This window comes from Hyaena hyaena, unplaced genomic scaffold (genome assembly GCF_003009895.1).
Source record: "Hyaena hyaena isolate Hyena2069 unplaced genomic scaffold, ASM300989v1 scaffold_423, whole genome shotgun sequence".
NCBI lineage: Eukaryota > Metazoa > Chordata > Mammalia > Carnivora > Hyaenidae > Hyaena > Hyaena hyaena.
Window position 1 is genome coordinate 1,608,681 of NW_024081058.1, and position 27,958 is coordinate 1,636,638.

The following is a 27,958-nucleotide window of genomic DNA, read 5'->3' on the forward strand; positions in this document are numbered from 1 at the left end:
TTAGGATGGAAGAATAAAAAAGTCAAATAATATCAAGTGTCACACAGGTGTGGAGAAGTCAATACACTCATCCACTGTGGTGGATATGTAAAATACTGCAGCCACTTTGTAAAACACTCTGGCAGTTTCTCCAACAATCAAACACCAAGAGGTGCCTGGGTGGTTCAGTCAGGTGAGCTCTGACTCTTGATTTTGGCTCAGGTCATAGTCCCAGGGTTGTGGGATTGAGTCCCTCATTGGGCTCTGAACTGAACATGGAGCCTGCTTGAGATTCTCTTTCTCTCCCTCTCCCCCTCTCTCCCACTTTCTCTCTCAAATAAAAATTTTTCAAAAAAATTTTTAAAAACTCACAGAGTTACCATATCCTAACAATTCCACTTCTAGATATAATTCCACTTCTAGATATAAACCCAAGGCTCATTTAACATAGCTGCATATAAAAACTTGTATATGGATGCTTGTAGCAATATTATTCATAATAGCCAAAAGGTGAAATCAACCCAAATGTCAATCAACTGCCAAACAATATCTGGTACACCATATAATGGAATATATATTTTCACGTGGCCATAAAAAAAGGAGTGAAGTATTGATACATAACACCATATGGATTAATCTTAAAAACATTATGTTACATGGAAGGTGCAGATCATAAGACCATGTATGATGTGATTCCATTTACAGGAAAACCACAAAATGGAACTCTATAGAGACAAAAGCAGATTAGTGGTTGCCTAAGGGGTATTTGGAGGGAGATAACAAAAGTGGAAAGGTATCTTTTTGGGGTGATAAAAATGTTTTAAATTTGGTTGTGATGATGATTGCACATCTCTGTGAATATAATTTAAAAAACTGAATTGTACACTTGAGTGAATGAATTGTATAATGTCTCAATTGTAGCTCAGGAAAGCTATTCCAAAAAACATCTCCATACAAAATAACTAAAGATTATGTATGTTAACATAATTATTAATAACATAGGTTATAGAACATTATGATCTATGTTCATAAACCAACTCTGCCATGTAGTAACTCTAATCTTCCCATGCCTTAACTTTATTTGGAAAATCAAGGTAGCCAATGATTTTCTCAAGGGATTTATTTGTGTGTTGGCGGGGGAGGGGGTAGTGCACACATGTATAAAATAATCCATTCAAAACACAGAAGACAGTGTCTATACGTAGTTGAGTTGCATATATTTGCTTTAATGATGATACTAATCATTCAACAGAGGACTTCTGAATTTTAGAAGCTAAATAATTTTATGGGGTCTCTTTTGAGAAGGTAGAAAGTGATAGTAATAAATATCATGCAAATTTTTATATTATTGTAAAAGATAGCAATGTATATTGAGCAACAGTTTGAAAAGCACTGGAGAAACTTGGAATGATTTTTTTTTTTAATTGTCTCAGTGTCCTACCTTTGTTGTAAAGACGTCCAAGTAAGGAAGGTATTTCTCCTGTGTTCTCTAATTGTTATTGAAAATAATCTTAGTAATATAATGCCGGCTTGCACCAGTTTTAAATTCACCAGCCAGGAAAGCTTCACTTTTCATATATGTCTCCTTTAAATCTGTTCTCCTTTGTCAGGATATATATGTACTGATACAACCAATAAAACAATTTCAAAGAGTGTGAATGTTGATCATGAGAAACCCAGTAAAAGAGAATGAAAAAAATCCAAGTTGACCTGCTGTGTCTGGACCTAACAGGGTATCTCAGTAAGCACCACCTTAATTCACCATGCTGTCACCAGATAACAATGAAACCCCAACCCCTTATTATATTCTCTTCAGCCTTGGTATCTTTAAGTGCATTTTATTGCTTAGAAAAACTGTATGTCATGTCTGATATTATTGTCTTTGAATTGTCAAATTATTTATGATTAAACCATGAAAACTATAGTCAATCATAAAGGTCAAGCACAAACCTCAAATGAAGGAAAATTAGAAATGAAGCATAGATTTAATTCTTCAATTACTCTTTTATGCCTCTCTATTGCATTACATGATGAATAAATGGCAAATCGATATTTGAAAATCTCTTCTTATAAACAATGGAGAGCTCACTTAAAATTATACCAGCTAACTCCTCCCACTCACAAAATACTCAGTTTTTTAAAATATATTTCAAAAAAACAAAACTACAATTTTTGTGGGTTTTTTTTACAAGTACGTAGTGACTTAGAAATTATCTTGTCAATTACAAGTATGAAAGTTAAAACACATTAACTAATTTTAAAATATTTTTATATCTCAGTAAGCAATATTTTTGGATATTTTTTTATATCTCAGTAAGCTATGCAAATCTCTGAAACAGTGGTCATTAGTCTTTATTGGTGGATGATAAGAGAGAATTATAGGAACCTTGACAATCTGATTAAAATGTGGACTCATTCATTTGATAAAAGAAAGATCATATGCATGCGCCCCCAACTGTGATATGAAGCAATATATGTCTACTGCCTCTTCCTTTATTGCCTCATAGCTCCATGTGTCTCTCTAGCAAAGTTGCCTGCTGGGTGGTAAACAAGTATTGCAGAGAGTGAAAAGCATCTTCCTCAAGGAGTGGAGAGCTGTTCTTTGACAGAACTTTTTTTTTTTTTTAAATAGAAGCTTATCCCTCCACATTTTAATAATAAATAGCATTTACTCTGTTATTATTAGTAGTGTGCTAAACTATTACCATGTCATTCTCTATTTAAATGTCTTAATGTTTTAATTTTGTAGTGTGCATTAGTGCTGCTATGAGTTTGTGTTTTAAATAATCTGTAGATAAAAATCTGTGGTATGTTAAAAATATTTGCAACACACACACAGTCCATTGCTAAAGGTAATATTTTTAAGAGGTAGTGGTATATCAGGAAAACAGATATGCAAAAAATGTGAACCGGTTTGAGTCACTTACCATTTATTACCCACCTAAATATAATAGGATCTTTTCTTCTAGATACTAAAGTCTTGTCTCTGGAAGCCATTTGCTTTTGTTGTTCTTATTTGAGAAGATAGTGACAGAGAGTGACCTCAGACATTAAATAAAGATTCCTGAATCCTTTTCTCTTGTCAACATTTCTGTACCCTCTTCTTAGAAAAAGCACAAGGTAAGCATATAGATAGAAGGGACTTTAATACTACTGAACTTTTATTTTGCTTCTTTCCCCTCTTTCTGTAGCCCAGTTTCAATGGACTATTCCAATGACAGAAAAACCTGAATAAGAATATTTACCCCAGGGCTTAGACCATTGGAAGGGGCAACTTCTGGGTGGAATCAACCCCAGGCTCTTCTGATGCAACCAGCATGAACAAATTAAAAAAAAAAAAAAAAAATCTCAAAGAGACAAAACTTCAAGTATGAATAAAAAAGAGAAGCTGTGCCTATATAATGGTCTAATCAATATCCTTAATATTTGGTAGTTTTATTTGTCCATATATTTGGAGATCAAATCAAAGGAAGTGAGTTATTGAGATCAACCTAGAATTCCCCTGGAGGTCAAATAAGTATACATTATGTCTTAAAAGCTATTAATAATTAGCTGGAGAGTATTAACTAGAATCATTATACCCTTCAGGAACAAAGAACTACAGAGTTTCAGAAACCTTTATACAGGCCTTTGTATTAATTTGGCAAGAATGATATCAACACACTGGCCAATGAAGGCTCGAATGATATCTCTTCTCTGTTATAACCAGAAGCTTCTTAAATGGAACATGACAAGACATTAATTAATCTGATATCAAGAGTTCATATTTCAGTAGAGATAAGTGTTTTTTTTTCTGATCTGAATTTTATACTGCTATATTGTCCAATAAAATTCAAGTGGAAGTTATATAATACCACAGGTTTGATCCAATGAGATTAAAATAAACCTTCACTATCAAATCAATTATTTTATACAGAAAAAAATAATATACCCAGAAAATAGTTTTCCAAGCAATCCCCTGTCTCTTCCTCAGCTCTTTTACTATCCAGCAACCACATCAAATACATGTTCTCATGCGTCCCCTTTGGATGGCTGAAGCACAATTCCTCAACCCCATTGTCAAACAGTAAACTACTGAGACTGCATCTGACTGCTGGCCTGGATTCTAAAGGAAAATATACGCAGAGGATGGAAGCACAGACAATGAAAGTCATTACCTGTAAGGATGCTAGTAATGGTTGATGATTCCTAAACCACTATGTATTTCCCAGATTAGCTTAAATTGTGCAGAATCTTTTTCTTCATGCTAGTGGTAAGCCTAAGTGAGTGTTTTCTTTAAACTTTTCCTCTAAACTCACACTTTCACAATTCTAATAGATAAATACAAAGAAGGAAACTAGATAAAAGTTCTACGTAAGTCTTAGTTAGGGCAAAGCTATTTTTGTTGTTGCTGGTTTGTGGTGATGATTGTTGTCCTTCCCTCTGGCACACAATTTCATTGTAAGGAAGATCTGGCTATGAAGGAATCGTCAGCCCTCTGACCACATAATAATAACTTAGCAAGGAGATGTTGAGGGAGAGAGAAAGAGAGAGATTAGAAACCATATGCCAAGAAAAGGAAAGTGCTTCCAACATCAGAACCACATAAATGCCCATTTGTTGACTGATTTACATCAGCCTTTCTCATCCACGGTTAAGAGATGAACAGTGACTTGCATGGAGCTTGCTTGCAGTTAACTGATCTTTCTCCAGCAGAGAACTGAGAGTGCCATTATCCAGTGAGCATTTGGCTGTCGCTGTCTGAGGACTCTGTAAAGGTTACTGAAAAATTATTTCTTTCACTTCAAAATTCTATTCATTAAGTTTTAAAAAATATTTCTTCATACCCACTGGGTAATGAGATGGACAGTGTATCCTTCCCCCATGACTGTTTAAAATTATGTTGCCCTAGAAACTTCTGAAATAAGCTTCAGTTAAACCAGAGCTGAAATTACTTCCAAATCTATAAATGCCCTTTAAAAGTACTATATATCTGTGATTATCAAGCTAATCTCTTTAATTGAAGAAATATATAGAACTACAAGACAATTTATCCACTCTGCCTTTATTCCTATAAGAAAATTAAAGTTTTGAAATCTATTTAAAATATATCTATCTTGAATTTTTTTTTCATTCTTCTTGTTTTAAGCAAGATAAGTAATTTTGGATTACATTATGGGGGCCCTCTTCAGCAGCTTGAAATATCTAATATAATTGATGTTGGAGTAGCTATCTAGGATTTTAACATTTAAAAACATGTTGCTTGACAGACTTTTTGCATTTATTTATATTTTTCTTGTAGAGAAATTCTGACTTTCAAAGTTTTTCTTTTAAAATGGACACTTCAGGGGCACCTTAGTGGCTTAGTCGGTTAAGCGTCCGACTCCCGCTCAGGTCATGATCTCACAGTTCGTGGGTTCAAGCCCCGCATTGGGCTCTTGGCTGAGAGCTAGCTCTGAACCTGGAGCCTACGTCAGATTCTATATCTCCCTCTCTCTCTGACCCTCACCTGCTCACTCACTCTCTCTCCCACTCTCTCTCTCTCTCTTTCTCTCTCAGATACTAATTTAAAAAAAAATTAAAGAGTTATTAAAATGGACACTTCATGGGGTGCCTAGGTGGCTCAGTTGGTTAAGTGTCTGACTTCAGCTCAGGTGATGATCTCACACTTCTGAGTTCGAGCCCGGTATCAGGCTCAGTGCTGACAGCTCAGAGCCTGAAGCCAGCTTTGGATTCTGTCTCTCTCCCTCTGCTCCTCCCCGACTTGCACTCTGTCATTCTCTCTAAAAAAATAACCAAACATTTTTTTTTTTTGAATGGACACTTCATGATGTCACCACAGAGGCAGTAATGCTAATATAACAGAGCTAGATTCTTCTTCCACTTTTGGTACAAAGGGAGAACAGAATCATCCATACTCAAGATTTTTTTTCCCTTAGAACATCACAAGATTACAAAACAAATAAACTAAGCACTAAAATTACTTGTATGCAGTACTTACTTAGATCCCTTATTTATTGTGTTTTTAATTTTAACAATATGACTTATTTTATGAAAACATTAAAATAAATAACTCCTCTAATTAAAACAAAAATGCAATTCCTATAGCCAATGTACAAAACATGCTCCTAGTTTACTTACAGCCATACTAATATTATAACTTTCCTTGGTTTTTGGAGGATTTAATCTACAAAGTGGTGATCTTATTGTTTTTCTAATGCTCACTTTCTATAGGTACACTGGTTCTATTAAGAAGCCATTTTAACAGTTAATTTTAATTAAATCTATGTATATTTAGATTTATTTTTTTAAATTTACTTCAATCATCCTCTTATTAACACAGCTAAGAATCAGTGTTAATCAACTTTCTATAACATAACTGCATAGAACATACATACTATGTACTTAGAGTTCTTAGAGACTCAAAATCTCTAGCATACTTTATTTAAAAAGCACTTAAATCTCATTCTCTTTGTTTTGGGGGAAAAAAAAACACAGAAAATCACATGTAGTTTGCTCCCTAGTCTTGATTTTTTTTTTTCACCTTGCTCTACAATAAGCTGCTTCCTCTCTTTTTAGTGTTTTTCCCAGTATAGCTTGGCTAATCTCAAGACTCCTATACTTCATTGTTTCTTTTTTCCAGGTTTTCAAGTGCACTTAGAATCATCTTCATAAAATTGCTTTGGTATGCATCCCTTATATTTCTGTTGAACTACCTTATCTGTTTACTGTACCTCTTAACTAGCTTATAATCCCTTTGTGAAAGAGAATTTATTCTTCTCCTCATTCCCCAATATGTCTCCATGATGGACATCAGAGTGATGGAGTTACTTGAGGGATTGCTTTTAATATTCCCTTAAAATTATGTATACCTCCACTTTAAGTTATGCTGCTATAAAATTATTCATTTCTCAGAGCTTTATTATGCAACTTTCATTTAGACAATACTGGTGAGATTGATCTGATCTCATCAAAATTTCAAATAAAAAAAAGAGTTGAAAACAATTATGGGTATTTCTCTGATAAGTGATAGAGTCTATGAAATTTTTAGGATAACTTATCACACAAATTCTAATTTTTAAGTATTAAGAAATAGTGAAATGATATCTATGATTTTCCTAAGTAAATCTATGTAAATTATAGACATGTATGTGTTTTGACATAATAATAAATGTTGTTCACTAATATTTATTAATGGTACTTAAGGAATTCTTTTAATGTCTTGGAAATTTATTTCAATACTTAAATATGTCAGCTTTCCAGTTTATATTTTAAAAAGCAATCAAAGCAATTAAACTATAAAGAAAACATTAAATATAGACATTTCAGATATGTGAATATTTACTTAAATTCAAATTTTTCATAAGGATAAATTATAATTACAAGTTTATAAGTATTATCCTTCTGTTAAACATCTCCCAAAACATACATAACAAACACTACTGGGTATCCTCCAAAATATATTACTGCCAATTTAATAATGTGGAGTTTTATTTTCATAGGAAATTCATGAAAGAGAGATTCCATTTTCAGTTTTGGTGTGCTTTGTTCACAAAATGTCTTCCTGTGACAAAGACATCCATCATTATCAGGAATATATTTGGCTTAACTTTTCGCACACTCCTTAATAAACCTATATGGATGAGGAAGTACTAAGGAAGGCACACCTTTGCCTGCAATGCATTACTTGATAAATTGTCTTTAGAATGTCATTGATGTTTTCCACTACTACTTTTAAAATGCTGATTGTCTTCTGCCTAATGTGTGTTGAATTTTGTTTCAAATTAAAATGAGTTGTTTTTTAATCAGGCCCTTGAATCCATCACAGTAAATTAATGCAGAACTGTTTTTCTTACTCATATTCTCATGCTCGTTCCTGTAATTAGATAGTAAATATGACCTATTCTAATACCGTACTTCCTTGTGTTTTTAATCAGACTATTAGCTGGTAATTTATAAACTCTTTTTTAGAGAATTTTTTATTTCTGATATTTGGATGCTAGACAGGGAATCAAATGATAGATTCAGAGTTAAGATGGAGAGTTTAATATAACAAGTAAAAAAAACAGCTCACAAAGTAAAGTTAGGAGGAAATCTGTAAGAATAAACCCCTCTGAATTAAGGGTAAGACTTCATAGTAGCAAATATGTTCTCCTGTGATGGCAACAGTTGCTAGGTGCTTTAATCAAGGTGAAATTGGAAGGGGATTCAGAAATGTGGAAATGGTTGAGGATTTTTCCCTATTTTTAATCTTTTGGCTTTTGAAGAAAATGCCTCTTTTTTACCATCTGGCACTAAAGGCATTAACACAATAACAGGCATCCACATCTCTACCTTATTTTTGTGCTACAATAGGTAGCTAAAAGGCCTTGGCTACTTAAAGGTTGATCATGGAAAACAAACAAACAAACAAACAAATGTATGCCTCTGTTTCACAAAACAGAAATAAAAAATGTAAGTTGACAGATAAAGGTTAGCCCATATAACTCAAAAATAGTAATAAGGTTTTGGGAAAAAATGCTACAGGCACTACTTTAAAATCCACAGATGTAGAAAAGTCTAAAGTTCATGTTTATTTATAGAGTGAAGGTTTTTTTGTTGCTGTGGGGTGCTTGAGTGGCTCAGTTGGTTAAGTGCTTGATGTCAGCTCAGGTCATGATCTCGCCGTTCATGGGTTCAGACAGCTCAGAGCCTGGAGCCTGCTTGAGATCTGTCTTCCACTCTCTCTACCCATCCCTGTTCACACTCTGTGTCTCTCTGTCTCCCAATAATGAATAAACATTAAAAAAATAAAAATGGATAGTTTTGTTGTTGTTATCAAACCTCTTGCTTGCAAGACATAAAAGGTGATTGTGGCTATCTTAAGCAGACATAGAATTTCTTAGAACACTCAAAATAAGTTATAGAACAGGCTAGTGAATTGGGCAGAAGCCATGAAAACAAGGTGGGATAAAGAAACAGGAAGCAGAAACAACCCGACCAGTTTAACACCACTCTAACTTCAGGACATCATTAATACCCATTGGCAGAAATGAAAACCTAAGACTTTTCTTTGGCTTGACTTGCTCTGGAAAAACATTGCCTGGCTCTGTCTAGGTCACTTTTCTACCCTCTAGATAAGACAGTAAAATTATTTACAAATTCCCTTGGCCTCTGTGGTAGGAAGTATAAAGCATGCACTGTGAAATAGCACAGATCAATGATGGAGTGTTAGAGTAAAATGAAAATTATATATTTAGAAAATGTCTAGAAATTATTTTCTTACTATGATTATATTCAAGGATATTTACATCAAAATAAAGTTTTTGAAAATTTCTTTGACATTAATTACTCTTTTAAAATCAGTCCTGGAGACAGACTATGGAGGTGAGTGTCTTTTATCTCCAGTAAATGTATACTGGATCGCAAAGTGGATTCCAGAAAGCATACCTTGAAGGACAAATGTAGTCAGCATTTATCACAGTGACTACAACACAATCTATCCTCATTTTTGTTCTCACTCCCAGGCCGGCAAATAGTCTCCTCTCTGTGTTTCTGAAAATTCATTCATCTCAGCTCATTTCCAGAAAGCAGAATTTTAATTTAAGTTTACATTGTTTGAATGAATGAATGAATGAGTGAATGAATGAATGAACTAATGAACAGATAAATAAAAAGACTCTAAGGAATACTGTGCTAGCAGATCTTAATTGTCTCTAGTGCTAGAGAATGTTAAGCTTGGCTTCCTGACCAAATTTTCAGACTCTTTCAATTTGGGGCTTAATCTACTGTGGTTCTCAAATAATTGTTTCTCAGACATCCGCCTGGATAAACACTTATTGAACGACATTGTCCAGAATCCATTTAATTTTGTTACTGCAAAAGAACTGTCTCATTTTGGAAAACTGAAATAATAAGACAACAGAATTGAATTCATGCAAATTTTAATTCAAGTCACTTCTTTGCTTATTTTCACTGTACTTTGTAAAGCAAAATCTCTGATTTAGAAACTAACATTGAAGAATAGATTAAAATAAGCTCCTTATGTTAGCCAGATACTGCTCTTAGTACTGTCATTTATCTTTCCTGTGACCAAGGTCAAATCACTTAACCTTGCAGTACCCGAAGGTTGATGTAATCTGTTTTCCTAACCAATCTCTTGAGCACATTGCTTAGTACTGGTAAAAGCTATTGAGATAGAAATGCAGTAACATTATTGCAAAGAACATTGAAGAAAAATCAGAAGCCTTACCTCCACATAGATGTTTATGTTTATGAGAGAAAAAATGAAAGGACTGACTAAATACAAGATGGGGTTTACAACTGCAGGGACATTTGTAAAATAAAATAGTAATAATGATCCCCATAATAAAATGTATACAACTCTTAAGATATAAAACATGAGTAAATAGAAAATGATAAATGGTCAAACATTGCCAGTAGATTCATCAGTGTTTTTGTAAAATGAAGTTTTGTTATATAATTACTACGTAAGTGTCAATCATTAGGTGGTTAACATATAAGAATTATAAAATATATCAAAATGTATTACTATATTGTTTTCCAAGTGATCTGAATAACCTTAAAATTCCATTTTATCTATTGACTTTATGTTGCAGCTATTTGGATTGTGTGTGGGGGAGGGGTGTGTGTGTGTGTGTGTGTGTGTGTGTGTGTGTGTGTGGTTGATCTAGAGATGACAAAAATTATCTTTAATTGTTTACAGTCTACTTAGAGTTAACATTGTACCATAATACATAAAATATATAAACCATGTTAACTCTTTGGGTCCATTAACCAAGCCCCCTCCTATATTTCATACTGTAGTTATCTTATGTAATATATCTACATACATGAAAAACCCGATAAGAAACTATTATACTTCTTATTTTAAATAATCTTTTTTATTTTAAAGAAATGAAAAAAAAATACTGTCTTTTCTATTTATCCAGATAACTCTCATTTCTGATGAACTCCATTTCTTTCCACAGACCTAATACCTTCCTAGAAATCTGGTAACCACTCTCTGAACTTTGGTTTATCGAGAAATGTATTTATTTCACTTTATGCATGAAAAAGTTTTTACTGGATACAGACTTCCGGGTTGACAGCTTTAAGGAGTTCAGTTCAATATTCTTTTGCCCCAATAGTTTCTGATGAAAATTCATTGGTGATATAAATTTGTGTTCCCCTCTATGTACTATGGTATGTTCTCCTTGCATTTTCAAGATTTTCTTTTTCTCTTTGTTTTCAATTAAAAAATGGTTTAATTTTTGTGCCAAGGAATGGTTGACATTTTTTTTATTCATACTGCTTTGGGTTTGCTGAACTTCTTGATTCTAAAAATTTATATGCTTCACCAAATTTTGGATGTTTTGGTCATCATTTCTTTGAATATTTTTCCTCTCCCTTTATTACTGCCCTCCTGTTGGGTACTTGGAACTCATGTATATCAATTCTATGTATGCTTTCCCAAAGCTTAGTTTTCATTTCAATCATTCTTTTTTCTTTCTTCTTCAGCTTAGGTGATTTTAGTTCATTTATTTTCAATTTCACTGGATCTATTATGTTCACTGGATCACTATTCTGAATAAATTTAATTGAGTGTTTTTTATTCTAGGTGTATTCTTTAAGCTTTAGTATTTTTTTTATCATTTACCTGTGGACCATTTCTATCTTTTCCATCAGTGGAAGTATGTTTCTCTTATGTTATTGACCACAGTAGCGGTGTCTAGTCTTAAAATTCATGTTTGCTGATTTGGTTATTTTGGAGTTATTCTCTGTTAATTATTTTTCTTTTGAGAAACTGTAATATTTTTCCTTCTTTTTGTTATATTGAATAATTTTTATTTTATCCTGCATATTGCAAATGTTGTATTGTGAAGCTGCAAGTTCAGCAATACTCTTTTGAAAATTATTGATTCCACTATTAAGCAATCAACCAGTTGAAATCAACTGCCAACCCGGTCTTTTGTGTGGCAGCTCAACCTTTATTCAGCTTTTATATGTTTCGTTAGATTGACAGAAGTATGTATGATTCAAACATACTTTGGGCATAACCCAAAGATTGAGGCAGAATTTGCACACAGATTTTAGGATTCCCACTGACTTAGAGAATTTTCCACTAATGCTCAATGCTCCAATGACTGTGATTGCTTTGAATTTGTGTGTGTGTGTGTGTGTGTGTGCGTGTGCATGTGTGTGTGTGTGTTTGCTTTCAGAACTTAAGCCAAACCTCATGTTGGCATCTTGGGCCAACCCGTTTTACATGGGTAAAATCTGAGAAAATAGAGATATCCAAACCTTGACAAATTTGTACCAAATGTTGTCACCAGAGTCTGCCTATTTTTGCTTACTTTTTAGTGCCTTCAGAACATCATTTATTTATATCTTGTCCAGAGTTTATTGTTCCATTCTAAGATAGGGTTGAGTTTGGCAGAATATGGTTAGCCCATTTCACTTTTTCTATAAGTCTGTATTAATGTTCAGTGTTAAAACATAGTTTGAAACCATTGACAACATTTTGAATCATATATTTTGAAACTTCGTAATTCTGATTGGCATAAATGCTGTTTAATGTATACTTTCTACTTTTTAAGTAAATGTTTGTAGGTACTTATTTGATGCCTAAATTTACTCTTTTGAACTATTAGCTTTCTTTACTATTGATTTCATGTCACTAACAATGTTCTTATTTAAAAGGTTTTTTTTAAAAGCTCTTTAATGATCTTATTATAATTATTAAATTGTAAGATATATTTATATACACAAACAAATACTTTTATTAAATTTGATTTATTTTGAGGAGGAGAGGGGCAAAGAGACAGGAGATGAGAGAATCCCAAGCAGAATCCAAGCTCAACATGGAGCCAAACGTGGGCTAAATCCCACGACCATGAGATGAGATCATGACATGAGCTGAAATCAAGAGTCAGACACAACCAACTAAACCGCCCAGGCACCCCAATACTTTTTACTTGGGAGTCACTTGTTTGACTTAATTTACCTATACAAAATACTTTGTATTTTAAATATTATAGTCTTAAATATAGTTTACTACTTAAACCCAAAATATCCTCTTTTTAAAAATTATATTAAAAAATAAACTTCATTTTAAATTACTTTCAGATAACACTTGCAATTAGCTTTTTTCAGTTCCCAAAGCAAATTTCATCATAATAATGACTGAAAAATACTATAAGTATAAAAATAACTTGGAAGAATAGGCTTGAAAGAAACTGCCCATTATTTCTGATTAGAATAATTTATATCTCCTCAGTTATTTAACTCTTACTTGGGTTTAAATCATTAAATTTTATAAGAAATATTTCTTACAAGAATTGTCTTCTAAAAGAAACCAAATACCATTTTTTCTTGTTTTGCAAAAAAGAATTGTGTTTTTATTTATATTATAGTGAAAGATATTTATTTTTAAATATTATTTTGAAAGTTATTATTGACATTTTGCAAGATGTTTAATATATTTTATGTTAATAGATTTTAATTTATTATTATAAAATGTTTGATATCCACTTTATATGTGGTACAGCAAATAATTATGAAATATTTTCTTTCTAGTATATCTCTCTCAGTTAACTATAATAATTCATAGTGGTATCCTATTCATATACCTGTTTCTTTTTAAATAATAAATTCTGGGTGATAGAAATAATTGCTCGGAAGGGATACATGATCTAATCCTAGCCAGGTAGATAGTTTTCAGGGAATATGAAACTCTGATCAGTTGCTTGTGATGGATCCTAAAGCAGAAAGTACATGAAGCGTCACCTATGGCATGGTTTTTGAAAAGCAGAATGACTTATTCTAAGCAGAAATGAACCAGAGAATGTATCTACACGGTTTTTATCATTATTGTTCTATCAATTGTTGATTTGGGGGAAATACTTCCATGAAAAGTTGGGTTTATGGAAAATCTAAAAGGGCAGCCCTGGGTGGCTCAGCCGGTTGAACATCAGACTCAAAATTTCAGCTCAGGTCATGATCCCAGGGTTGCGGGATTGAGTCATATGTTGGATTTTATGCTGAGTTTAGAGGCTGCATATGATTCTCATTCTCTCTCCCTCTGCCCCTCTCCTCACTCTCTCTAAAATAAAAAAATAATAATGATTTAAAAAATCCAATATAAATGACTTCTTATTCATATAATTTTACCTACTTCAATTTAATTAACGATGAAAATTACAAACAGATATTTGCACTGGAAATACCAGTAACATATAAGGGCTTACTTATATACAGAATAAGGATATTCATGTACGGTTTTTTTTGGACAAATATAAAAAAATCAAGAACCAAAATCTGATTCTATCCCCAAAGCTTAGCCACAAAAGATGTTGTATCCTACCGTGTTACTATCAATGGTGACATCCACCTCAAAAATTCAAAAGCATCATCCTTACTGAGCCCTCTGTGATGGAGACTAGTATCCTGTTGTGGCAAGTAGGATTGTAGCGATTTCGGCTAGACCTTTGCATAAAAGCAAATTGCAGACATTGTGGCTCTTGACAGAAAAGGTGAACATAAGGGAGTCACCTGCACTAGGCACCTATGAACAATCTAACAGCAGAAACATTCTGCCCTTTTACTCTGAAGCTCCAGGAGGAGCATGATCAACATCTGAATTGTTAACACTAGACTCTAAAAATGTCATCGCCACAGTATATTTCGTGGAAGTTGTATATAGTTTTTAAACATCGAAAAAGAGAGCAGTGCTTGCTCTTCCTCCAGCTGTGCTAGTGAGTGATTTCTTCATTCTAATTTTCATAACCACATTTGCAGACACTTAAATTTCACTGCTTAAAGCATTCTCTCAAGTATTTTTAGGACTTCTAAATCTAAGTATTGCTATGTCTTGAGCAAAGGGGTCTTCAGGTGAGTAATTTTCACTTTTCAAATTGTTGGCCTTTTCTTCCCCTCTCATCTTTCCTCTCCAGAATTAAGGAATTTTATCTGATTCCAGAATTTTCCCCAGTGTTGAAGTGATACTGCCCCTCTATCGATTGTTACTGTGGAATGCATGTGTCACCAGTGTTTGACCTTCCAGCATTGCTGGCACCGCCTTTGAATTTAAAAGTCATTATTGAAAGTCAGAAATTGTCAGGGCACCTGGGTGGTTCAGTCAGTTAAGCATCCAGCTTTGGCTCACTGTTCATGGGTTTGAGCCCTGCATTGGGCTTTCTACTGTCAGCACACACCAGCCTGCTTCAGATCCTCTGTCCCTCTCTCTCTTTCTCTCTACCCCTTCCCACTCATGTTCTCTTTCTCTCTCTCTCTCTCTCAAAAATAAATAAACATAAAAAGTCAGAAATTGTCATCAGCCCTGGGACCCGTTATCAGACTCTCACCCCTCCAGTTTATTTGATGCTCTGAGATTCATCACAATTTCCTTTTTCTACTTCATGTAACATCTCACAATGTTCCTGCCATCTGTAGGGTGGGAGTTAAAACCTAGTGATTCCCCTCAGTTTGCAATCATCTGTTATATATCTGAAAAAAAAATCAGATATAAGAATTTTGAACAATTTGCTTTATCTTAATTCTTTTTTTACAGACTTAAAAGTTATTTTCCTTTTTTCTAATATAAAAATACCTACACACTTATAAAAGAAAACAAAAGAATAAAGAAGGAAAGACAAGTTTTATGGACTCAGGCAAGGGTCATGTGTGTCTATGGAGCTTACAACTTCCTCCTAAGAGTCAGCAGTTTATGAAGCATTGAGAGGCTCCAGGAATAGTCCTCTTAAATTGCTTCCTAACTGGGGCTCAAAGAGTGTGAGGGGGGTGATGGCCATCCACGTTTCAAGTTCTGAAATCATTCTCTTAATCATTCAGGGGCATCAGAATCCTAGGAAGCTGTCGGTTTATGCTTTCACTATATTGTTCCAGGTTATCCCAGGGCTGAAAAGGCTTGTCCTGGTTGTCCACAAACTTCCTCCAGCAGTCTTCAAACTTCAGGCAGCTCATGACGTCCACTGGGATCCTGGATGTTTGCAGATGTCTCAGCCCCTGATGATACTTCCAGAACCAGTGGAAGTACAGGTGGGAGGCAAAGATCCGAAGGCTGAGGTGCCGTGGTCTTTGACAAATGCAACCAGTTCCCAGGCACAGGTGGGGCAGGGGCTCTGGGATCTCTGGGATCACTACAGTTGCAGTGTTTTGATCTTGTCAAAAAAAACACATTTCTGCATGGTGTTTTTTTTCCTATTTTGAAGGCAGTCTTTGGCAATTATGGGGCCTTCACACAGCTTCCCTGTATCACAAGTAGGTCTTCCTCCAGTTGCAGGGTGTTGTGACCCAGTGCTGGTTGCCAAACTGATGGCAGAATATTTCTTCTTTTAGTGGATTTACTGTGGTTCTGACTCTGGCAGTCCCTGTGTAGTCACCTCACTTCAGTTGGCTTAACCCAGCCCTGCCCTCTGTCTGGGGTACGAGGGATCCTTTCTTCTTACTGGCCTTGATTTAGGAAAGCCCTATCTGAGAGTGACCTCCCAGACTGTCCCCATGGAAGTCCCCAATTATTTGGCTTTTGACACTGATTAAGATGCTTTTTTCACATTTTATTTTTGTTTTTATTCTCCATCAAACACTTCTGTCAGATTGTAAAGAGGAAGGGAGGAGGGATTAACACTCGCTGTTTGTAATGTTGACATCTTGCTTAAAATCTTTCAAATTCATACATTTCATCATAAATGCCAAAATAAAAAATACATATCACCTTTGACTTTAGACTCTTAAAGATTTACATTTGAGACTTAATTATTCTTTGAAATAATTAAGATGATTTTCCTTCAAATACATAAAGCCAACCCTTTATTTGGGGTGGGGAGAATCATACTCAACTAAGTTGCTGAAATAAATATGACTTTTATGGTAGGTTAGGTCATACGTTTGTTGTTTGTATAATACATAAATAGTTTGATAATTGTGTTGGTTAGCCTTCCTTACTGAGTGTTTGAGTGAATCAAGTGCAGCATGGCTTCCCTGACCTCCATCATTCCAGGAGAGTAGGAGCTAAGGTTTTGGTGGGGGAGCTGCTGAAGATATTAGCTAGCTATTATAATAAATTTACAAGCTCTGTAGGTAAAATTTGCAGTGCTTACATAGAAGAAGAAAAATAGGACTTGTAATTCTCTGTCTCTTGGCATGAGCTACCCTATCACTTCTATATCTCAGGAGGCTCTCTGGCAGGAGAGATCTCATGGGCCAGTCCCTCTCATCACTTCTGTGATATCTCCCAGGAGAGAACATAGGGATATAGGGGTGTTGGGAGTGGGGCAGCACTGTTGAGGGAGAGGAAGTGGGAGGAAGTAGCACCTTGGCTAGGAGTAGAGGTAGGTGGGCTCATGTCCTACCTTCGTTGAGGAAGATGGGAATATTGGGTGCCAGTATTAATTTCTAGCATTGGGAGAAAACAGCAGACTGGGAGATGGATGAGCTGCTCATGTCATCTGAGGGCAACAGTACCTTCCCAGGTATCTGGATATCAGGCAGAACACAGCATGTGTGCTAATCCCTTCCACAAAATCAAGGAGGCTGGGTTAGAATAAGGGAAGTGAACTCCTGCTCTGGGATGCTGTATGGGGAGGGCCACAAAGAAAAAATGCTCCAGAAAGCAGAAACTTCAAAAAGCATGCAGTTGGGAAAGTCCAGGAAATGAGCCATACTCTTGAAGATGCTGGAACAAACAGAGAGCGAGACAATGAGAGGGAACCAGGGGCCATCTGACTGATGGTTGAAGCAAGAGTTTGGTCTTCTCGATCTCCAGGTGATGGAGAGTCATGGATAGGTTATAAGCTGGAAAAGGAGGGATACATGAGGTTAGACAAGGATCTGAAGATGTGCTTAAGAATGCCAGCCAAGTTCAGATGAAACATGGAGGCTAACAAAATGTAGAGTGTTGGTCTGAAAGCATAGCTCTACTGTCAGTTCCAAAGTACTCTGGGAAAAGTGAGAATGCACAGGCCAGAGTGTCTAGTGAGCAAGGGTGCAGAGTAACTCTAACACTCCCAGATTAAGGATTTCAAATTTAATAGTCTTCTGGGTACACACCAAGGTTAAGATTTTCATGTTTTTCTATCAGTTTGTTTAATAAAATCAGAATTTGGGGTGCTTGTGTGGCTCAGTCGGTTAAGAATCCACCTCCTGATTTTGGATCAGGTCTTTATGTCATGTTTTATGAGATCAAGCATGGTTCATAAGATCAAGCCCCTCATAGGGCTCTGTGCTGACAGCATAGAGCCTACTTGGGATTCACTCTGTCCTCTTCTCTCTTTGCCTCTCCACCATGCACACACATGTTCTCTCCCTCTTTCTCAAAATAAATATGCACTTTAAGAAATTAAAATAAAAAATAAAATCAGAATATGATTATCTAAAATATGCTATATTTTACATCATACCTTTAGTAATGATTGTGTATTAATACTTGAATTTTCCTATACTTTACATTTATTTGCTATTTCAATGATCATATTGCTATTTTAGAATATAAGCCTTTGCTTTGCAGGTCTCTCACATGCTTGAATTTTAATTATTAAAGTTTACTTAAATAATACCAGTTCCTAAAAATGGATTCAATTTAAAATCAATTGGGTATATCAACTGTGAGAAATTGCATAAAGTAAAATATACTGTTAGCTCCTCCATCCACAAATTGTTACATAAATAATGGATGCACATCATGATCAGTGACCACTCACATCACTTGTTTAAGAGTCTGCCAGAGATTGGTCACTGCACATCTGTTATTCAATTCACATAAAAATTAAAAAAGCATGTAGTTGCATTGCCACCTTGTCACCCAGGGATAAATGCAAGTGATTTTCTAAAAAATGGATCATCAAAAGAGAGAATAGACTGATAAAGATAATGGTGCAGAAAATAAAAGAAATGATACCTCTGAGAATGAAACTGGGAGTGACTGGAAGATAGGTGGGCATGGGAATGTGGGTACTGCCCTCTTTGGGAGATTCGATACATGAAGCCAGAGGAAATTAATGAAGGTAAACTTTGCATAAACAAGGAAGGTGGTTGTGATGAAATGCCCAAGAAGAAGTAATACTAGAGAATAAAGTTCATGTTATTGGAACTCCTGGAGATGTTTCACAACATTGAAAGCACAAAAGATAATACACGGAAAGCTGACCCAAACTTAAAAAGAATGACAATTCAAAAAGGCATAGGAAGAAATGATTGTTCCGTATCATAGGTATATTAAATGGAGATGGAGAAAGAAACACTATTCAAACCACCTTTTACGAGTTTGCTTTCAAGGCACCAAAACACTTTAGTTGTCAATGTTTTGAAGATTTTAATATAGATTAGTTTTATTATTTCTTCATTCCCTGTAAATGTATAACTAACAGTAAGTGTTTTTAATATTTTGATAAAAGTTTTTTAATGTCATGGAACAATTCTATTTTTTCCCATTGAATTTTAACATGGGTTTGCTTGGTTTAAGCTCACACCATCAGTTTTATAATCTCAAGCGAGGACTGCCCATATGTTAAATGAAACAAGAGAAACTACTCACTTATTTAATTCAGGTAAATAACTCAGAAATGCAAAAATAAAACAAAAACAACAGCAATTCCTTTATATTTACTATTATTTATTCTAGTGTTCACAGTATTTGGTAATCTATCTTTAGATTGCTCTCTTTTGCTTCCTTAGAAGACAGATCTACTTCTCCCAACATATATTTATATTATATCAGATTCCCAAAAATGCTTAGGACTTGCATATACTTTTTTTTCATTTAATGTCTAGATGATTTCTCGCACATCAGTACAATAGCCATAATATCATCACTTTCTCTATAAGTTTTCTAGACTGGCTTTCCTCTGAAATGACTTGTTATTCAGTTCTCCTTCCATAGGAATGATTTTCTGTCTTTACTATAGTACATTGTGTAACAGTAAGTCATATATTAAGTTGTATTCTGAGCTATTCTTATGTACCTCTTCCTCTTCTCACTCATTGATGTCCCCCTAATACATACCAGAGTGGTAAATTCTGATAATAATTCAGTGTATTTTTTTTCCTTAATTAAAATGTTTTAAATTTTGGCTATTTTTACACTCTGCAAACACACACACACACACACACACCTTTTTAAGTTTTGGACAGCACTATTGCATCATATGTTTTTTTAAAGTTTATTTATTTATTTTGAGAAAGAGAAAGAAAAAAAGAGCAGAGAAGAGGTAGAGAGAGAGAGGGAGAGATGGAGAATCCTCTGATGCAGGGCTCAAACTCATGAGCCCTGAGATCATGACCTGTACCTGAACCAAAATCAGATGCTTAACCAATTGAGCCACCCAGGCACCCAAGTTTATATTTATTTATTTATGTTTATTTATTTACATTTATTGAAATGAAACTTCTAGTTGCTGCTACTTTAAAAAAAAATGTTTATTTTTGAGAGAGAGAGACAAAGTATGAGTTGGGGAGGGACACAGAGAGAGGGACACACTGAATCTGAAGCAGGCTCCAGGCTCTGAACTGTCAGCACAGAGCCTGATGTGGAGACTCAAACCCATAAACGGTGAAATCGTGACCTGAGCCAACATCGGCTGTTTAACCTACTGAGCCACGTAGGCACCCCCTGTTGCTGCTACTTTTATAGATCCTTTTTCCTATTGTGAATGACAGAAAAAGGTGTAGTTTATATATACATCTATGGTCTTTGGGAAAATGTCAGGAAAACCAGATTAGAAGCTACTGACTTATTTATGAGACACATATGTAAGTTATGAACCCAAACCTATATATTAGTAAGTTGGCTAAATTAATAAATTCATTTCTACATAAAATCTACTAATATTATAATTGTTTTATAGCAATTATGATAATATTAATAAATATTAATAAAGTAATATAGATTATTCATACATGGTTATACCGGAAAATCAATGGTATGTGATTCAAATTTCAATACATAGTTTTCATTTTTACATATGAAAAAATTCTATTTTATCATTAGAATTCTATTTATCATTATCATTATCACTTATTCTTACTCATAAAATAGGTTTCCTAAAAATATCCTGTTTATTAAATAGTCACAAGCAATAAAAAAGGAAAATGTGCATTTAAATATTAAATATGGTTATGAGACTTAAGAATATGGCAGATTAACAATATTAAGAAGAAGAACATAAGGGATAATTTTTTAAACAGCCAGGTAAGAGGAAAGTGAACATATTACTAATAAAATGAGATTCTGCAGTGCACACACCCTAAAATGTGAGGAACTTAGTTTTAAAAGAAAATATATTAGGCATTGTGTTTAAATTTGAAAAAAAAATAACAGTATTCAATTTGCTAAATTGACTACTCAGGTAATCATATTAAGTTTATACATTGCTTATTTCATTGTTTCTGGAGATTTTATGTCAGTCTTGATGCCAAGACCTGTATTTTATTCAGATATTTATTGGAAAAGTATGGAATATGAGACAACACAATCTGACACAATGCTAGAATTTTACCAAAACATGCTTATATTAGATTCCTATGATTTCTGTAGCAAATTACCCAAACTTAGTAACTCAAATCAACAGAAATTTTAAATTCTAGAAGCCAGAAGTACAAAAATGGTATGACTGGATCAAAACTATGGTTTTGTCTGCAGGGTTAGGCTACTTCTGCTGGAATTCTTCCAGCTGCTGGGCATTGTTGACATTGCTTGACTCGTGGCTGCATCACTACAGTCTCTGCCTCAACAGTCACATCACTGATTCTCTTCTCTCTGTCATCTCCCTCTGCCTTTCTCTTATAAGGACAATGTAATTGCATTTAATGTCCACCGTTATAATAATGGAGGATAATGTCCCCATTTTATGTTCCTTAATTTAATCACAAATGCATATATCTTTATCACACTTGTTATATAAGGTAACATTATGGGTTCCAGGGACTAGGATGTGGCTGTCTTTGGGGGGAGGGGCACATTATTCAGTCTACCACAATACTAAATATACTTTTTTCACACTAGTCAATGAATTGTTTTACTACTTTGCATTGAAAATGTGAATCGATATGGAAAAAAGTGTTTTGATACTCTGTGAGCAAGTAAACGAATCAGACTACTTTTAAAGAATTATAATTGGGGGCGCCTGGGTGGCTTAGTCGGTTAGGCGTCCGACTTTCGCTTAGGTCATGATCTCGAGGTTCGCGAGTTCCAGCCCCGCGTCAGGCTCTGTGCTGCCAGCTCAGAGCCTGGAGCCTGTTTCAGTCTGTGACTCCCTCTCTCTCTGACCCTACCCTGCTCACGCTGTCTCTCTCTGTCTCTCTCCCCTAGAAATAAATAAAACATTAAAAAAAAATTAAAAAAAAAAGAATTATAATTGATTATTCATTAATGTCTAGAGATAGCCTATGACTTTTTTATTCTGGTTAGAACAGCAACCAAAACATCCAAAGCCTTATTATCTCTGTAACTTCCGTTGTCATTGAATGAAATGAATTGACTAAATCATCATTACAAAATACATTGCATCTAAAATATGAGTGAATATTGAAAGACCAAGAGATTATTTTAAAAAGTTAACAGTTACATTTTGAAGAGTGTGAAACTAATACAGATATATAGTATTAATTTTAGGTTCATTGAACTAATATTAAATTTTCCTCCTCCTATAAGAAATGGAGCCACTTCTTCATTCATCTTTTGTTTGTGACAGATTCAAATACTTTGCATATTGCGTTCTTTCCTAGCATGTTTTTTGTTATTTTGAAATTGTCATCTACAATCCTCAGCTTTTGGATTTGGAAATACATACACCTAACCCAAAAGAATTGTTTCACATACACTGTGTACTAGTTTTTGCCCATCGCTGAACTGATGATGCTCATTGTCTAGGTTCTGTTGGTAACAACAGAGAAGAAACATAGATGCCCCATGGTTTGGACAGTCATATACCCCTACTCTGATGGTTCAATGCTTCTGCAGGAATGACAGTCTCTGTATACATTATTGTCCCCAGGTCTGAAGTCTCTGAGGCAACATTATTCTCAGAATAACTTTTAGTCTCTTAGAAGAGTGGTGACCTGAATCTGCAGGTTGAAAGAAAAGTATCCAAGGATACCAAATGATCCATATACATACTTTTTTTTTTTTAATATTTTTATTTTTTTATTTTTAGGATAGAGAGAGACAGCGTGAACAGGGGAGGGTCAGAGAGAGAGGGAGACACAGACTCCGAAACAGGCTCCAGGCTCTGAGCTGGCAGTCAGCACAGAGCCCAATGCGGGGCTCGAACCCACGAACCGCGAGATCATGACCCAAGCGAAAGTCGGACGCTTAACCGACTAAGCCACCCAGGCGCCCCATATTTAAGATGATATGTATATTAAAAATATTTTCAATCCATCTTCCCAAATTCTGTTCTAAATTTAATTATCACCTTTCTTGGTACTGGTGCTTCCAAATCTTGAGACTGTAAAAGATTCAAGGGAGAAGTCATTTTTCCCCAAAATTATATCCCAATGTAAGCATTTAGTTTATAGTTTACTTCTAGTAAGCAAGTGACCCTCCTCTCCATCCATATTTTTCTTCAAATTTTATTGAATTGCTTGGGAAAATGTTGATCTGTTACCCTATTCTCTTTGTCTTGATGGGCTTAGACCAGTTTATTTCTTTACTTTTTTACCATCAACCAAGTGGTGCTTCTAGGGGAAAAGATGCACTTTACTACATTTAACCAGAAATTTTACTCCTTTTTTTCCCCTCCATGTTGCAAGTATTTTATTTGATTTTTAAGTGTGTCTCCATGTCTTATTCCAGTGTTTAGGGGAAAAGTTATTACTCTCAACTCAGGAAAAGGCAAGAGGGATGTAGAATAAAGGTCAGAGAAATTTCAAGGAATTCAAACACAAGTACAACTGACCTTAAATAAACTGGAAGTCATCACATTAATTCAGTGGTGAGGAGAGGAATCAAAATAGCTCAGGGGGATTCATGGAGTTTCTGAATAACTCTTGAGGTTTTTCAGTTTATGGGCAATAGCACATATTGTGTGAGGCAAATTATGTGTTTGTGTGGGTTTTGCAGATGCAAGTGTCTGTGAGTTTACCTATGTTGATGAAGAGATAAGAGAAAGCTTTCAGGCCACCAGAGTTTAATCAGAATTTTTCATGTAATTGCTTTGAGGAATTGAAGGGACTATACACTGTCAGCTTCTGTGATCATTTGATCTTGTGATGTCACCATCACTGACTTTAACTTTATATTATTAAGGACAAGAATATGTTGTTTTTAACTGTATTTTCATTTAATGGAATGAAAATACAGTTTTAAAGCCATTTTATCACTAAAAAATATTTATTTGAAATGCTTTTTAAACGAAATATTTAAACAATTCAGTATTTTCTTACATAATTTTATAAATTGTTTAACATCATGTTAATAAGAATTTGCAGGGTCTACACAGTCAACAAAATCTTTGGGATGAATTTTGAGCAATATTTCTTTTATCAATATCTGGCCCTTAATTTTTTTATTTTTATTTAATTGTTATCTTATACTTTATTTTTTGCTTTTATTTTAATTTTTTATTATGGATAAGTGTAAAGTACAGAGTATGTCAATCTTTTTAAAACTTAAGCATCATTTATCAGTTTGTTTCAAGGTATACTTCTCCAAATAAGAAGTTTTATGGAAAAAATCATTACCAAATAATTATTGTATAATCTATCCTGCCTTTAATATTCCAAAGCATATTTCACTCTGTAGACTCCGGCAAGTCTTGCAAGAATCTTATTAGAATCTAATTGTAGAACTTATTAGAACATAGTAAGAGTACTGCCTTAAATATTTATCTTCCTGTTCATGTTCTTATTCTCCTTTCCTCATCCCCTTCCCTTCTCTTCTTAAAATAATCCTTTATAATCTTCAGTTTGGGGTATGCCCAATTATAGAAATGACTTCTTCTATTAATATGTTTTTATATTCCATTTTTTAAAAGCGCTTTACCAAATGATTTTTTCTAAGTGATACCATTTGTATGGTATCACTGTACTAGACAAATGGACATGACCTAATCCTATGCTAACATGTTTTCCCTATTTTGCCTTTGAGGTTATAAAGTAAATTGAAATGTGAGTCACATATTGTAGAATGTCTTTTATATGCCTTATATCATTATAATTATTAATAAATAAATTATTTTCCAAAACTAAAAAAAAACTGTATAATATTGGCACTAAGAAGAAACTAGAGATATGTTTCACTGCTTTCATTTAACACGATCACATAGTTCACAATCAGGACAACTCAATCATTATTGTTAATATATAGTATTTTTTAAAGTTTATTTATACATTTTTGAGAGAGAGAGAACAGGTGAGGAAGAGAGAAGGGGAGAGAGAGAATCCCAAGCAGGCCTCATGCTGCCAGCACAGAGCCTGATGTGGGGCTTGAACCACAAACCATGAGATCATGACCTGAGCCGAATCAAGAGTCATACACCTAATTGACTGAGTCATCCAGGAGCCCTGTTAATGTGTAATTTAAAAATATATATCTTTTTTAAAATTTATTGATTCATCTTAAATCCATCCAGAAATTAGTAGCTTGAATTATTCAAATTTTTAAAAATTACAAAGTGAACATAATATTGACCTTTCTATATCTAGGGTATTTGACTACAAATTTAACATTTGAACTACTGGCTTTAAGTACCTAATTGCCAAGATAAGATACATGTTTGTCTTAGAAGATACTTCAAGGGCGTCATTTAAACTATATTTCAATTGAACAATATGGCAGAAATCGATTTGTCTGCACATGGGAAAAAGTTTTATAGTGGAAAACATCCCTTTTATAAATATTACTGAAATTTTAGAAGTGATCATTTTGAAAAGCATTAACTACCCAAATATATCTATTTCATATGTAGTTTTTGAAATTCTATATAACAAGAGGGAAAATATCATCCTCTTCTAAAGAAAATCTTCTATGCAACTGTAAATATTCCATAAAATATATCTCACCCTTTTGAAGTAATCTTGCTACATTTTAGTTCCATATTTTATATTGAAATAGCAATTTTATGCTATTAAAAATAGACACATTTATGTTTTGTTTTTAATCTTATATCTTGTGTGTTATGGTTTTTACTAGTCTTTTTTAGCAGCCAAAATTTAGCTTTTACATTTAAATAATATATAATTCAAATCGATATCTATGGGTACAAAATTTACAATAAAATAAATTTTAATATATTAGGATAAATTGATTATAAGGGAAATAAAGGATCAAAAATAGTAAGATTATATTTTTCTCTTATAAATCACTTACAGAAAAGAAAGCCACTTCTAAAATGTCATAGACATGTATTTACCTCCAGGCATCCAGTGTAACAAAATGAATCTATTTCCATTTGTTCTATGACAGGAGGGAAATAGTCAACCAACTATGGAGAACATGTTTTGGAAGAATTTGATGTGTGGGCTCTTTCACATTGATAATGAATATGAGGTTTTATTTGAATTTTATCTCAACTTTGCTTGTAAATCAATACCCAAAATATATATGTTGTGATTGGAATACTAAAGTAGGTATTGTTATTAGATTTGTAATAGCCTAGCAAGTTGTTTTACAGATGCACAAAAGTCTTAAATGTCATATTTTTTTTGAGATTTACAAGCTGTTAAATTACTACACTGTGAATTATTTACAACAGTAATTTGATTAAGATGGAGTATAGATAAAACAAATTAATATGAGGTTGATGTTGGACATAATTCATTTTAGCCTTAATTATTTTGTTTCTACCTATCACCATAATGCACATTTCTCATCTTCCTAAATGAATCAGGAATAATGAAGTCACTGCTTATGAAAACACTGTATATAAATAACTTCAATTACTTGTGAAGAAATTTATTATAAGGAAACACAAAGTACCATATGAAAATTTGCAGAATGTGAATAATTGAAATTGTTAAAAACTTGTTTCCATGTATCACACAGATTTACATAGAAAAAAATCTGTTCTAATCTTTCTAAGGTATAAAAAATATTAACATTTTGTGATATCTTATTATAGGTGATATATTTAATATGAACTCTTAAAAACAATGCAATTTTATTTTAATTTTCAATCTATGAATAATTTTACAATTATTTATTAATAGCTATATTGTGTGAGTCTATATGTGAGGGAAGGTAGGAAGGGAAAGACAAGAGTATAAGATTTGATTAAATTGCATATCACTCTGCATGTTCTTATTTCATTTTAAGTTAAATGTGAAACCCACTTAGTTTCATCACTTGTGATGAAGTTCGATATGATCTTTACAAACTGGAAAGAAACTATTCCAACTATCTAACCTCTTCAATCTTTCTTCATTTTGGTTACTGATGAAGAATCCAAGACAAAAGAGCAGTTTGTAAAGAAAGGGTAAGATGCAGTCTAAGACACATGCACTGAATAATTAAATTAAGTATTGGTAGTTCTATGAATAAGAATAATTCTGAAAATGTGGCAAGTGAATGTTACTAGTTTAAATGAAATGCTACATTTCATTGGCAACAGCAAGTAAGAATTGGCAATAGGAAATAAGAATGAGTTCCTATGGGAAAGAGGTTCCCATGCGATGATATTGTGAATAAGTCTCCTCCAGAAAATCCAATGTTGGAATAATGCTGGAAAGTGTTTACTTTTAGGTATTGACTTTTTGTAAGAAATAGAATGTATTAAGTTACTATCAGTAAAAGTAGAATCAAAAGAAAATGAAAATAACATCTGTTAAAGGTACAAAACAAAGAAATAAATAGATAGAGGATAGATAGATAGATAGATAGATAGATAGATAGATAGATAGATAAATGTACATTTGCAGAAATCCAAAAGTAAACTTTAACACAAGAATTTCCAAATTTGAAAGATAAATTAGATGACAAAATAAAGATACTGACCTAAATATAATTAGCTATGTATATATACACTTTGTACCCTGAAAGAATAATAATTATTTTCAGTCAGAAAATATA

General features: G+C 33.7%; 2 pseudogenes; both read right to left on the reverse strand.

Moving 5' to 3' along the window:
• LOC120245567 overlaps positions 1–14,608 on the reverse strand; it is a 28,040-nt pseudogene extending 13,432 nt beyond the window's left edge.
• A 1,148-nt stretch (positions 14,609–15,756) lies between these two features.
• Positions 15,757–16,328, reverse strand: LOC120245568 (annotated as a pseudogene).
• Positions 16,329–27,958: the final 11,630 nt, after the last annotated feature.